Below are 13,604 nucleotides of genomic sequence, written 5' to 3'. Positions count from 1 at the left end.
TTGATTTTAAACAGACGAGGCAGCCTCTTTTCAAAATATGAACCCCACCTCAAAGCAGGGCGATTGGCTGCCTGGAATCAGAACTTGAGATGTTCACTTTGGGATTCTCGATAGTTCTGCAATAAGCATTAAATGCTCTCTATCTGCAGAGTTCCATTTTAAGAGCAGAAGTGGGGGTTGTACATTCTTGCCGCTCAAAATACAATATTATTCTCTCAGTAGGCAAAGCATCCTGAATAATTTGAAGATTATGTGCAAGGGACTTGTCGTCAAATGTGGATAATAAATACATTTAATCCAGCAAACTGTAAGGAGTTTTAGCCAGTAGAAATGGAAATTTCTTTATGATTTATTAGTTTTTTAAAAAATTTGTTTTGTTGTGGGAGTGGATAATGCAAAACTAAGGTCACCTTAAGCCATTACTTTTGTATCTATCAAGACAAAATTCACATTCTCACAAACAGTGGCATATCAGCCTCATTAGATGCTTTCTTTTCATTAAGCATGAATGTAGCCATATAATCCTTAGGTTTGACTGAGGCTCTATGTCATTTTCTGAGATTTATGTGTTCCAGAATTTCTAATGGTGTTTATAATTAAAGCACAAAAATTTCCTCTTATTCAGTACAAAGGCCTGATGCCCTTTAGTGAACTGTTAATAGATAAATAAACGTTGATTATTTTTTATTTTTCCAGGAGAAAATAATTTTCAGAGAAACATAGAATTTATTGAATTTAAAAGTAACATTCTGACTCTGGTTTGAGTTCCATTATGTTTTAACTTAAAAACACTTTTTTGTTTATTATGCTCCCAAGGGAGCTAAGGACTATATATTCTTTTTGGTAGTGGTGTTAAGGAGCCAACATGCTGTTTCGTTAAAAGCTTCATCTTTCTTTTATTGTATTCCTTTATGAATGTCTCCAATTTGGTGAGCCTCTTTAATATGAAGTTGGTACATGTGAGTTAACAATTTCACCAGAAATCTTTCCATTCTGTGTGTTCTTGGGCTTCTGAATCACATCTGACATTAATAGCATAAAACCAACATTTCTCGTTTACAATATTGACTACATGGAGACTGAAGTCATGGTGGCCTTATATCAGTGACTTGACTTTTTATTGATTCATAGGAGGTGACTCAAAATAAGGTGAAAAGTCTTTGTCATTTTTTAAACAGTAAAATATTTAAGTATGATAAAAAAATAAATGAATAGACTTGATAGAGAATGAATTTTTACATAGAAGTGGGATGTCTTTTTATCATTTGCCAGTAAGTCACCAAGTGTCATATTAAGGGCCTACTTTGTTATGATCCGATTTAATTCCCTAAACATCAGTCAGAAACTGATTTTAGGGTATAGTATCTGGAACATAGTTCTCAAAAATGAAAAAGTCCACCAGGTTCATTTTGAAGGTAAAACCTGGAAATAGTGTACAAAATTGAAATATTAGGCAGCTATTGTCAAAGTCAGAAAATTTACGTTGAATTTTGAAATCCAAATTAAAATATGCCGCTAAACTCCTGTAGTGATAGTTATAACATCTGTACAGGCATACATCTTTCACTCTAGTGACCAAAGATTTTGTTCATGATCCTTATTTTTTCTAAGTCCTAATTTTTTTAAGCAGGTTTATCACGGACCACATCTGCATGTCTTTGAAAAGTACAAAGTTCTGTACCCTGAAAAATCTTACGGGGAATACTGATGAAAAGTTTATTTATTCTTTTAATTTAGAATTTAGATATGTTATGGAAAGAATTCAGATGGTTTCAAATTAAGAAACAGGTAATTATGTTTTCTTATAAGCTCTTTTAGCTTAGTATCGAATGAGGGAATCATGGCAGAGGAAGCTGGACCTGTATTCTTTGGCACGCTCTATCATGCAAATTTTGGTCAGAAATAAGATAGCATATTGGAACAATTAAATGTATGACTTTAATAGGTTCAGATTCTCTATTGTTCATCAAATACAGAAAGTGAACTTGCTCTGCTTAATGTTGTATACAGCTGTAAGAGTGTTCCTGACAGAGTAAGCTTTGTAAATGAAGGAGGATGCCAATCTTACCAAGGCAAAACAAAACAAAACAAAAACACTTAAAAAATAAACAGTATGGTCAGTGACTAGCCATAAAGGAAAGGATTTCAAAGTAAAATGTTACATGTATATGTATGTACCTATAGCTCCCCTCCCAAGTGAGGAACCCAATTCATGCAGGGCTTATGCACATTTGTAGTGTGTGTAACCAAGTTTCTGACTGTGGAGTGAGATTCATGAGGAAGGAAGGGAGATTTTCACTGTCATCACATGGGGAAAAATGTCAGTTGTTGAATGATCAGCCTAGAGAGAGATTTAAATTTTTTCTTATCAAAATTATATCATTTTTTTTTCTATAAAAGCATCTGCAAACAAACTTGTGTTTTTTAAAGTTTCAAAAAATTTTATAATGAAAAATTTCAACTCTCTATAAAATTAGAGAGTGTGGTGTAGTGGACATCCACATAATCCATCATCTAGATTTTACTATTGTTAATAATTTGCCATATTTATTTCACTTTCCTTTCTTTGCTTGAAATATTTTAAAGTAAAATACGTCCATTTCATGTCATTTTTGAAGCCTGAAGGTTATGGATTGTCTTGATTTACTGAAAGAGATCAACTATTTTTTTGAGGTTTTTTTGTCTGTCTCAGAAATGTGGGTCACATACAGATTCTTCTGGAAAGGGTTGTGGCATTACCATGTCCACATCAGTTAAAGGGTCCTCAAAAGTTCTATTTGTGGTGAAGGTTAAGAAAACCTTTAACCAGAAGGTAGAGGCACTGAATTAATTCTGATCCGAGAACCCCAGGAATGTTCTGTCCTGGAGATTAATTTGATTAACACTTTAGCTGCCCTCTAGCTGTGTCCTCTATGTACTGAGTTATATACTGATTAAAGTTTGTTTCTGTTGGTTTATAACTCAGTCACGTCAAGCTTTTGGCTTTGCCGATGGAGAGCAATCAGGCCACCTTTTTTCTCACGCAGTTTTAGGGTTTCCATTTTAATGCCGTTTCCTAGTTGATGCACTGCTGTTGCTTGCCTGCATTCGTGTGTAGCTGGTGATTTTATTAATAGAGTGAAACAGACTTCCTTTTATGTTCAGGAGTAGCAAGAAGCCGTGCTCTTCTCCCCACCTCCCAAGAAGGGAAGTCAGTTGATGTGGAGGAAGCAGAGCATTGAGTCTAATGCAGTGATTAAACATGAAAGCTATATATCAAATCTCAGGAGAAACATGCTTTGGAAAGAGGCAGGGAACTGTGGAGCATATTGCATGATAGGCTATGTAAACAGAGCCCTGGAGGTCAGTGTGTGGATGCAAACCAATTAAATAAAGAAATTACTGGCTTTGCTTTCTGTCATCTGGATGGGGAGGATCACAAGTTAACATGCACAGGGTTGAAGTGTAAACTTTGCTTGAATAAGCAAGGCACCTTTGGAAACTTCGTTAACTCTTTCAGTTCTCTACTAAATTGTTTTTTTTTTTTTAATTTCACCGAAAGAAGTTAAAAACAAAAACCGAATATATGCTCTTTGCCCTCCTGTACATATCCATTAGCAAAGGTGTGAGTGATGAGTAGAACTGAAGAGAAAGCAGAGGATGAACTGCTGGAAAGAGCAGAGTTGAGTGTATAGTCAGATTTCAGGAACATGCACATGTCTTTTAAAAAAAAAAAACCATTTGGAAAAGCAGAGCTCTTGGAGAATAACTGAAAAAAGATGTTTTTCTCTTCTCCTGAATCCTGAATATAAGGCAAACATATAGTTGGAATTTACTAGTCACTATGTTAACATCAGGATATTGTTATTTCTGTTCTGTTAAAATAGGATAGTTTTCTGACCAAGAAGAACCTGAAGCCTATAAGTTAATAACTATACATCAAGGACTGCCCGGAGTCTAAATCTGTGGTGTTAACCTTCTCAGGCCATGTTTGAATGAGAAAATGAAATACCAAGTTAAAATGATGGTTTCATGGTCCATAAACATTCAAAACAAGGATTTTTTTTTTTCTTTTCTGTAGAGTCATGTTGGCTGAGAAAGTGAATAAGCTTATGTTTGGTGCTTGTTGATTCTCGGCTGCTTGGAATAGCTATACTAAAGATATGGGCTCGCAGAACACAGCAACTCAAAGGTATAAGATTTCATGAAAGCAAATTATGGAGGATTAAGAAACCTAATGAGCATGGTTTAGCGTGGAGAGTAGAGGAGGGAGCTTACTATTAAATAAAGCCCAAGAGTGTACAAGGTTAGGAGATCCTAAAAGACACGATAATAAAAGGCACAACGGAATATAATTATCCTGAAGGGGAAAAAAAAAAACCCAAGGAACAAAAAGCAGCTAGTGTCGCTTTTAAGATCTGTAGTTAAAAGGGACTCTACGCCAGGGTAAGGAAATCAAAGAATATAATCAGTTAAAGCTTGAGGCAAAAACATAAGGGCAGTGAAAAATACAGTGGGCTGCTAATGGTGGTCACTAGGTTGAAGGGAAATGAGGAATCTGAATGGTGTAGAACTTAGGGTGTTGAAAGCTTGCGACAAATGAGACAGTCTGCCTAACACAGTGAGGCTTTCTTAAGAAATATTAATAAAGGAAACATTTTCAGATCTTATCTATGTGACATTATATTGGTAATACTTTTCAGTTGCTTCAAATCAACGTTGTCATTTTCAGTTTCTTATTTTTGAATGGCTTGTGACAAACGAAGAGCAAGGAAATACAATGTAAATCTCTATTGTTGGGCATCGTTCATTAATAGAAATAGGAAAAATATTGTCTACTCATCTGTTCATTCGTTCAGTCTACATTTATCACGCATGCTGTATGCCATACCCAGATGCTGAGGTTATGGCTGTGAACAGGGTGGATACAATTCATTTTCCAGAATCTTACAGCTAGTTGGGCCGTTTTACAGATTCACATGGATTTCTCTGCATATTTAGCTAAAAAGGGCTAACAAGGTTAAATTTAGATCCAGATGGTGAATTAAAGAACTCTTGATGTTTAAAGATAAGCTAATCTATTTTAGGTTTTGACATATTTATCTTTCTTTAATTTATTCAAACGGTATCACTTTGGTTTCTACTTTGACTTGTAAGAAACCAGCCTAATAATACTACTGGTTAGTGTGTAATTTTTCTATAGCTTTTAATAAGGAGTGACTTTTCACATTTGATTGTCATTAAAAGAGAGTAATTTACAAGAGAACAATGACAAATGTTTGGGAATACTGTTCTCTTCTTCACTTTTATTGAACTTTTGATGTGTTCTTTTACTGCATCCTAATCAGGGTTGGCCTGAAAAATCAGGCCATCTTCTTTAGAACAGTCTCACTGGATTGTGTAGAAGCAAGTAGAGGGCACCTAGCCTTTCATCGCCTTTTATAAAGTGATTTACACACCAGGAAGCAGCAAGGCATAGCAGCTAAGTGCAGAGGTTTTGCATCAGATAGATCTAAATGAAGACTCTCCTTATGTCTAATAATTTTCTGTTGGCTTTCTTGGATTTCATATATACCATTATGTTACATACTTAATTTTTTTTCTTTTCTTCTAATTTAGAACTAGAGTATTTAAAGCTACAAATTTCCTTCATTAAAGCTTTAGCCGGGTCCCAGATATTTTTTATATTGTATTGTAAATAGTTGCAGTTTTGACTTTCTTTTGGACACAATGATTATTTAGGAAAGTGTTTTACCTTTCCATATGTACTATTTTCTGCTTTTGTTTGTAATTTTCAGTTTCATTGCTTGGTGGTCAGAGAATGTAGTCTTACTATTTTTTAGTAAGTCTATTATCTGGTACTTATTAAAGTTGTAGTTTTGGCATAATATATATTTAATTTTTATAACTCTTCTGTGGGTGATACAAAAACTATATTCTCTGAAATATAAAGGATTTCATGTAAATTTATTAGATCAGTCTGAGTCATGATTTATATCATTATTTATTTGGTTTCTCTTTTATCTGATAAGGACTTTGAGAAGAGAGATACTCTGTCAAAAAAAAAATATATATATATATTTTTTTTTTAACCTGAAAAAAAAATATATTTTAACCTGAATTCTACCTCTTTAGATATCACCATCCCTGTGTTTTCAGCTTCAGGTACTATGTGTTTTCCAGCATTAGCCACCTTGCTTGGGTCATGTATTGTACTTGCCTTCCTGTAGAGAACGTTATTCCAAAGCAGTGCCCAAAGAAATGAAGGCTCCTCCAAAAAGGAAACTTATGCTATTCCAGATTCATATGTGAAGCAAGAAGTTGTTATACTACCTGTAAACACTGATGCTTTCCCCTTCCTTTTTGCCCTCAACATCATCCCATAGCTTTGTAAGGAAAGTGGCTCCAAGCCTTTAGGTTTTAAGGTTCAGCCCAAACATTGCCCCCTCAATTAAATCTAGCCATCTTTTACACCTCCCCAGCAGTTAATCATTCCTTCCTGTGGGCAAACACTGGATCTTATACTTGGATTTATTACAGCATTTATGCTCTGCTATACTTATTTGTGTGAATCTTTTCTTTCTCTCTAAGTCTGTGAGTGTTTTGAAGAAAGAACCGTGTCTTATTCACCTTTATAGCCTTGGTATCTGGTATGAATAATTAGTTCATAAACAAAAATTCCGTGAGGTTGGGAGTTCTGTTCTTCACTTGCAATAGAAATGCTTAACTAACTACCAAAGATTTACTCTCCCCTTTCAGAGTCACGGGGAAGTGGCTACGCAGTGAGAGATGGCAATTTCCCATCCCTCTCCACCAATGTGGGGGCATGTGACTAATTCTCCGGTGGAGTATGTGTCATTTCTGGGTTAGGGGATTAAGTATCCAGTATACTCCACCTCTCTCTTCTGAAGTTATGTCAGAGGTACATGTTGAACATGATGGCATCACAGTATGGAAGGAGTCTGTATCCCGGAGTCATGCTTGGAAGAGATTCACTCAGGAGAGCCCTTCACCTCAGAGTATCTTCAGTGGCCTTTATGCAAGAAGGAAATAAACTTTTATTGTAATAAGCCACTGAGATTTTGCCATTGTTTATTATGGCAGCTAAAGTTACAAACCCTGATTAGCCCAGTGCCTAGAATACTTCCTGGCAGAGAGTTGGTGCTCATTGATTATTGTTGGATAAATGATAAAATTAATGGCTAGGGATTATATTGTCTAACCCAAAGATGATCCTTTAAATGAGGGATCATAGAAATATAGTATACTGTGTTCTGTATAATCACCAAGCCTATCACTTGTCAATTGTCACAATCATACATTATTGTGACTTTAAGAAGTCACTTTAAAAAGCAGTGACTTAAAACAACAATAATATATTCTTGCTCATATGTCTGTGGATTGGTTGGGAGTTGGCTGACATAGGTTGGTCACAGGTTGGGTCCAGGCCTGCTCCACGGGTATTGTCATTGATGATAAAAGAGAAGAGGGCAGACTTCACTATGCGAGCACATTTCAAGCCTTTGTTTGCATCAGACCTGCCAACATCTTATTGGCCAAGCAAGTCACATGTCCAAGCTGAAAGCGAAGGAAGGGGAAAGAATTCTGCCCTTCCTCCTCACTAATCATGCAGATGTAAGTATTCTCTCTTCCTTCTGGTGGGAAGAACTGCTGCGTCACATGGCAAAAGGTGTAGAGATGGGAAGGGGAAAAGAATAGGAGCCTATAATGGAATCTACTACATTAGCACATCCTGTACTTGGATCAATTCTTTGGTAAAATGTTTATAGAGTTGGAAATATTATATTTCTAAATTGAATCCAATTCCTTCTTTATAATCACATTACAGTAACCTAACTTTGGATGTAGTATTAATAGTATATGATAATGAAAATATTTGTATAATGCTTTGCCATTTAAATGGTACTTTGATAAATCGTACCAAGTTTGAGACTCAAAAGTTAGCAAGATACACAGGGATATTTTTTTACCAGTGTAGGAGTTGAAGTACAGAAAGGTTAAATGACTTGTTTAAGGCCACGTGGCCAGTAAATGGCCAATCTGGGATTGGACTTCAGATCTCCAACTTACAAGGACTGTGTCCTTTTTATTAGATCATGGGTTAGTTATTTGTTTGTTTGTTTGTTTTTTAAGTTTATTTATTTTGAGAGAGAGAGCATGCATGTGTGTGTGTGAGCAGGGGAGGGGCAGAGAGAGAGAGGGAGAGAGAGAATCCCCAGCAGGCTCCATGCTGTCAGTGCAGAGCCCAATGCAGGACTCCAGCTCATGAAATGTGAGATCATGACCTGAGTTGAAATCAAGAGTTGGATGCTTAACCAGTTGAGCCACCCAGGTGCCCCGATTTAGCAACTGTTATACATTATAAAATGTATTTTTCTCAAATTAAACATAATATGATTATAAACATGCCTTGAAAATATAAAGTGTAATACAGATTTATATATGGTTTCAATGTGGCTTTTAGTAGGCCATTGAAAGGTTGCTGGCAGTTTCCCAAGAGGCCTCAAAAGATAACATTAATTGCCTTGGTGAATTTTCTGTGTTCTAGTATCTAGTCTTAAACTTCCAGGCCCAGAAACTTAGATGTTTTAGTATCTTTTAGGGATGGACTCATATTGACAAACCCACAATACTAATGGATTAAGCTAGAATGCCAATGTATTTGTGTATGATGATAAATACAATTTTCCCATGCCTCAGAATACTTACATGTGCATGATCAGCGTCTTCTTTCTCTTAGTGAGGCTATGTGACTCACAAAACTCACAGTAAGAACTCACTTTATCAATTGACCGAACTAAATCAGTACATATTGGGACTGAAATTTCCTTACCATAGCATATTAGCACCCTAAAGGCAGGCACCTACATGGGGAGTCAGATCATAACCAAAAAGTTGCTCTGTTGAGCACAAAATAAGAAAAAAAGGGAAATAAACAGATTGAAATATTTAGCTTTGGTGAGTTTAAGTTAACATGAATTATCTATCTCAAAATAGGGGTCGTCCTGGCCAGTGAGACTTGATATAACTTAACATTCATTGACTTCACCTTCATCCATCCATCTACCCATCCATCCTTATGAAAGACAGCTTTGCCTTTGGGCTTGGAAAACATACTACAAGTCCATTACCTGAGACTTTGTTTCCAAGTTCTTGGAGCAGGAGACCATGTGTGGAAACTTTAGAACTTAAAATTTATAGTTTAAATTTTTCTTAGCTATTGAAGCACGTATTAAAATTTTAATGGTTTAACATACCACGTCAGCATACTAAAATTAAGATGCAGAACAAGGTCAATATATAGATCAAGATATAGAACATTTCTATTACCTAGAATGTTCCCTCATATTTTCCTTCAGTCAACTCCCACTTCTCAGAGGCAACCATTGTTCTGACTTTAGTCACCATTGATGAGATTAGTCTGTTCTTGAACTTCATATACAATAAAATCATACAGTGTGTACTCTCTTGTGCGTGGTATCTTTTACTCTATATAATGTTTTTGAGATTTAATCATGTTATTTGTAAGTACCAGCAGTTACTGCTGTGTAGTATTAAGTTGGGATGCATATTTTGGTCTAAGTCAGGCTACCCTTCATGCAGTTAGGTTTCCTGAGCTATCTCTGTTTCTGAAATTCTCAGGCCCAGAATACTGTTGTTAATGCACTGAGGCAGTATGTAGACATTTTTACTTTGACGCTTCATGATCAGTCAGTGTAATGCATTGTGCATGTAGAACACTTACTCTAAGACGTGGTGGAGGATATAGGAGTGTGACACAGTTTCTGCCCTCATGGAGCTTGTCATGTAATTGAAGAGATGAGATACATGCATACACATATACACAAAAAATACCTGTAGGTGCAGTTTCCAGTAATGGAGTCCTACTGGAATTTAGAAGGGAAATTACTGTAGGCTACAGTGACTGATTAGGTGGGTTCCTTGTTGGAGGTACAATTTAGATCTTCAGAGGTCAAATTTGGATAGAGATAAAAGAGATGGTTTTTAAATAGAGAGCCACTTAAAGTCAGGCACAGAGGCAAAGTGCAAAAAGTATTTGAGGAACAGTAAGTAGAGGACTTTTGTTGGGAAGTAATGGTACAGTTGGGCGTCTATTAGAGACCACAGGTTAAAGAATTTGGACTTCACTCTACAGATAATAGTAACAATCGCCAACACTGATTTTATGCTTACTATGTGACAGGCACTGTACCAAGTGCTTTATGTTGACTAATTCATTGAATTTGTACAAATCATGCACTATTACTCCCATTTTATAAATTGAGTAGAGTAAGGCACAGAGAGCTTGGGTATTTTGCCCAAAGTTACATAGCTAGTACATGACAGAACTGAGATTTGATCCTAAGTAGCCTAATCACAGAACCCACAGTCTTAACCATTATGCAGTAAAACCCCTAGAATATGGGTCGACGTGATGAAAAAATATTTATGAATTTTTACTGATATGACTTCTTATTCATACACATGACTGTTCTTACTCATACACATGACATATTTGTCCATACAGTCACACATGGTTGTAGAAATTTTCTCCCCCAAAAAGTTCATGCAGGAATCTGTTGAGAAACAGGTTTTAAAGGTGATGTTGAGTTTTAATTTCTAAAAGCAGATTGTCCCCACAACATTAAATCACCTGTGGAAAAAGACACTCATACAGGATTTGTTGTAAAGAAATGATTGATGAAGAATTAACAGTCTCTAGAGAATTGATAATAATTTTGTTTTGGACAGCACCTTATTTTTAATACAGTTCAAAATTAAGATAATTCAATTAATATAGTTGACTGTAGTTGCTATAGGAAGTGAAATGCTTACCTTAGATCGGTAGATATCCATCAAGTGGAATGAATTGGTAGTCGTTGTTACCTTCTGGAGAGATAGCACATGGGTTATTTGTCCATTCATGTTAATTGACATATCTTGCTCATTCCTGGGCAGAAATAAGACCCATTTAACTACGAAGGGTAGAAATTTTGTTTTGAACACATTACTTGGTTGCAGGCTTAAGATTTTTAACATTTTGCTGCAGTATGAAAATATTTTGTTTAGAGAACAAGTACAAACGCAGTAAGCAAACTATCAATTATTTGCTTATTATGTCAAAATGTTCTGATAAAAATAGTTTAAAATGCCAGTGACATTTAGTTCTTTTTTTATGTCTCAGCAGTTTTTTGGTTCTATCTTTTGTATTCTAGAGCTATGCTATAGGAAAGAACATTTTACAAGAGGTTCTTTCGATTTTTCATTAATTCCCTGGATAGGAATCAAAGATAAATCAAAGATAATCAAAGATAAAAATTAAAGTAAATTTTTGCTTGATTATCATGGGTCTTTTAGTGATTTTCAATATATATGTTTTGGAGATTCCAGTACTGTTTCTTAATTAAGAACTTAAGTGGCCAGATGCCTTACGTGATATTCGATGTTGGAATTAGTAATCTTCTATTCTAGTTGTACTTTTTTTGTTTTTGTTGAAATTCAGGACATATTGATATATATTAAAGGCATATTTAGTCGACATCATATTTTCACACAATAACATGTGGTAATGTTCACTGAATAAGTGATGAGTGAATGATTGATAAGTGGGATGATGTTGAGTTTTGCAAAGAAATGTATTTTTGCCATTTCCAAAATAATATAGAATACTTACTAAATTGCATTTTTCTTCAAAAAGTGTGTCTATAAATTACCTTGTCATCCAAATCATTTACATCATGGATAGAAGACCATCATGTAGAAGGTGAGAGATGTGAAGGACAATAAAATTCAATAACAATGGAGATATGTTGTGGCAGAGCATAGCAGCACAAAACAGTAATGTGAAGACTGAAATTATATAGCCTATCAGTATTTTTCCTATCAAAAATGATAAGCCTCAGCCTCCCCAGAGTTTGGGATATTATTCTAACATTTTAGATTTAAATTTATTTCTATGCTGTATTAAAATTAATTCAGTTTTTCCTTTGTGTTGCTGTATGCTAATAGTCAATAAACTCCACTTTTACCGTATGAATGAAAGTAGCATTGAAACTCAAATGTAATGCCTTAGAGCTATCCTTATAGGAATTTATTTAAATTTATTGTATTTTGTGGTTTGCTTTATATTAATCTTGTACATAATTTGCCTTTTAAGTCATACTTATACTTTTTATCATGACCTACTTTTTAATTATCAGGATTCCTTAAAATAATGCCTAGATATGTGGCTTTTGCTGATTTATTTATTTGGAAATTTGTTGGTTTAAAATTCTAAGCAGTGCACCAATACATTTATTTTTGTAGCCTATCGTATTTTAGATTTTTTTGGGGAGATCGTTGAAGAATACTGCATAACTAGCGCTTAAAATTGCCTGTAGTTCCCAGTATATATGTTCACATGTGAAAAATAAAAAATAACCCCCCAAAATCTAGATTAAAAATTATGTTAGATTCATTTATGACAAAATATAATTTTTTTCCAAAAGTTTTTCTGTGTAAAACTAGAATGCATTTTTGTAAACTGGCAAATATAGCCATGTCAGATATAGACAAAACATTATGATGTTTTGCTAAAATGATACAAAATTTTATGAATGAACAATAAATAAAAAGGGAAATATTAATGTCAAAATATTGCCATTTTATCAATTTGGAAGTTTAATGAAACTGTGTTCAGTTCCACAAATGTTTGTTGATTGCGCACTAAGGTAAAGCTTTGCCTTGAGCAAACTATTTGTAAATTATTGTAGAATAATTTAGTTTCTAACAGAGATAACTCTCAGCATAGAAATTTACTACTGTTAGGGTATTCACACATGATTGGGATTAGCATGAAAGACAGTCGCCTCTCTGCTGGTATTTATTTTGCAGTTAACAAGGTCAGAGGGGGCTTTTGATTATTTTGTGCTTGTGTGCCTAACACATACCAAAAGAAAAAATTGTCACAGATCCCAGTGTCAGTTTAATTATGCAGCTGATTTTTTAACTCTTGATTCAACAGCTGGTTATTTTTACATTATTTTAGTATTTGTAAACTTCTTGGTAGTACAGGTGACAATATTTTTTCCTAAAATGGAACATTATATAAATGAACAAAGATGCATTGTTAGTAAGATTATTTTAAATGTGAAGATATGCAGCTCAATTGTAACCAACTTTATTACTTAATAAACGTGACTCTTTAGATTTGAGGGGAATGTTTAAAGACGGCTTCATTAAATTCTTATGTGTAGTTAATTCTGATCTCTATTTTGTAACCAGTTTTTTTTAAAAAAAGATCTTTTACGGTTTTTCAAAATACTCTGATTCATTTTGTAGAAATTTGAAGTGTATCATGTTTTAGCAATTATTTTTTAAATTGCGTTTTAGAAATTCCCCAGTTTAAAAAGTAATTCGATTGTCATCTCTATCTTGTAACCAGTTCATAAGAAAGCAATCTTTTATATTCTTTGAAAGTACTTCAAATTTTTTTATTAGAAATCTAGGAGATACCATGTCTTACTTTTATAAAATGATTGGTAAGAACTTACTTTCCTACTTTATTCTCCTTACTGCTAGATTTAATAATCTTTCTCTTTTGGCATAATTTTTCAAAAAGCTTT

General features: G+C 34.5%; 1 protein-coding gene across 2 annotated transcripts in view; it reads left to right on the top strand.

Annotated features, from left to right (window-relative positions):
- MSRB3 (methionine sulfoxide reductase B3) overlaps positions 1-13,604 on the top strand; it is a 172,664-nt gene that overhangs the window by 82,932 nt on the left and 76,128 nt on the right. The window lies entirely within an intron of this gene.

Source organism: Panthera pardus, unplaced genomic scaffold (assembly GCF_024362965.1).
Source record: "Panthera pardus isolate Hobbes unplaced genomic scaffold, ASM2436296v1 HiC_scaffold_6, whole genome shotgun sequence".
NCBI classification, from domain to species: Eukaryota; Metazoa; Chordata; class Mammalia; order Carnivora; family Felidae; genus Panthera; species Panthera pardus.
This window is presented reverse-complemented; position numbering and strand designations above follow the sequence as displayed.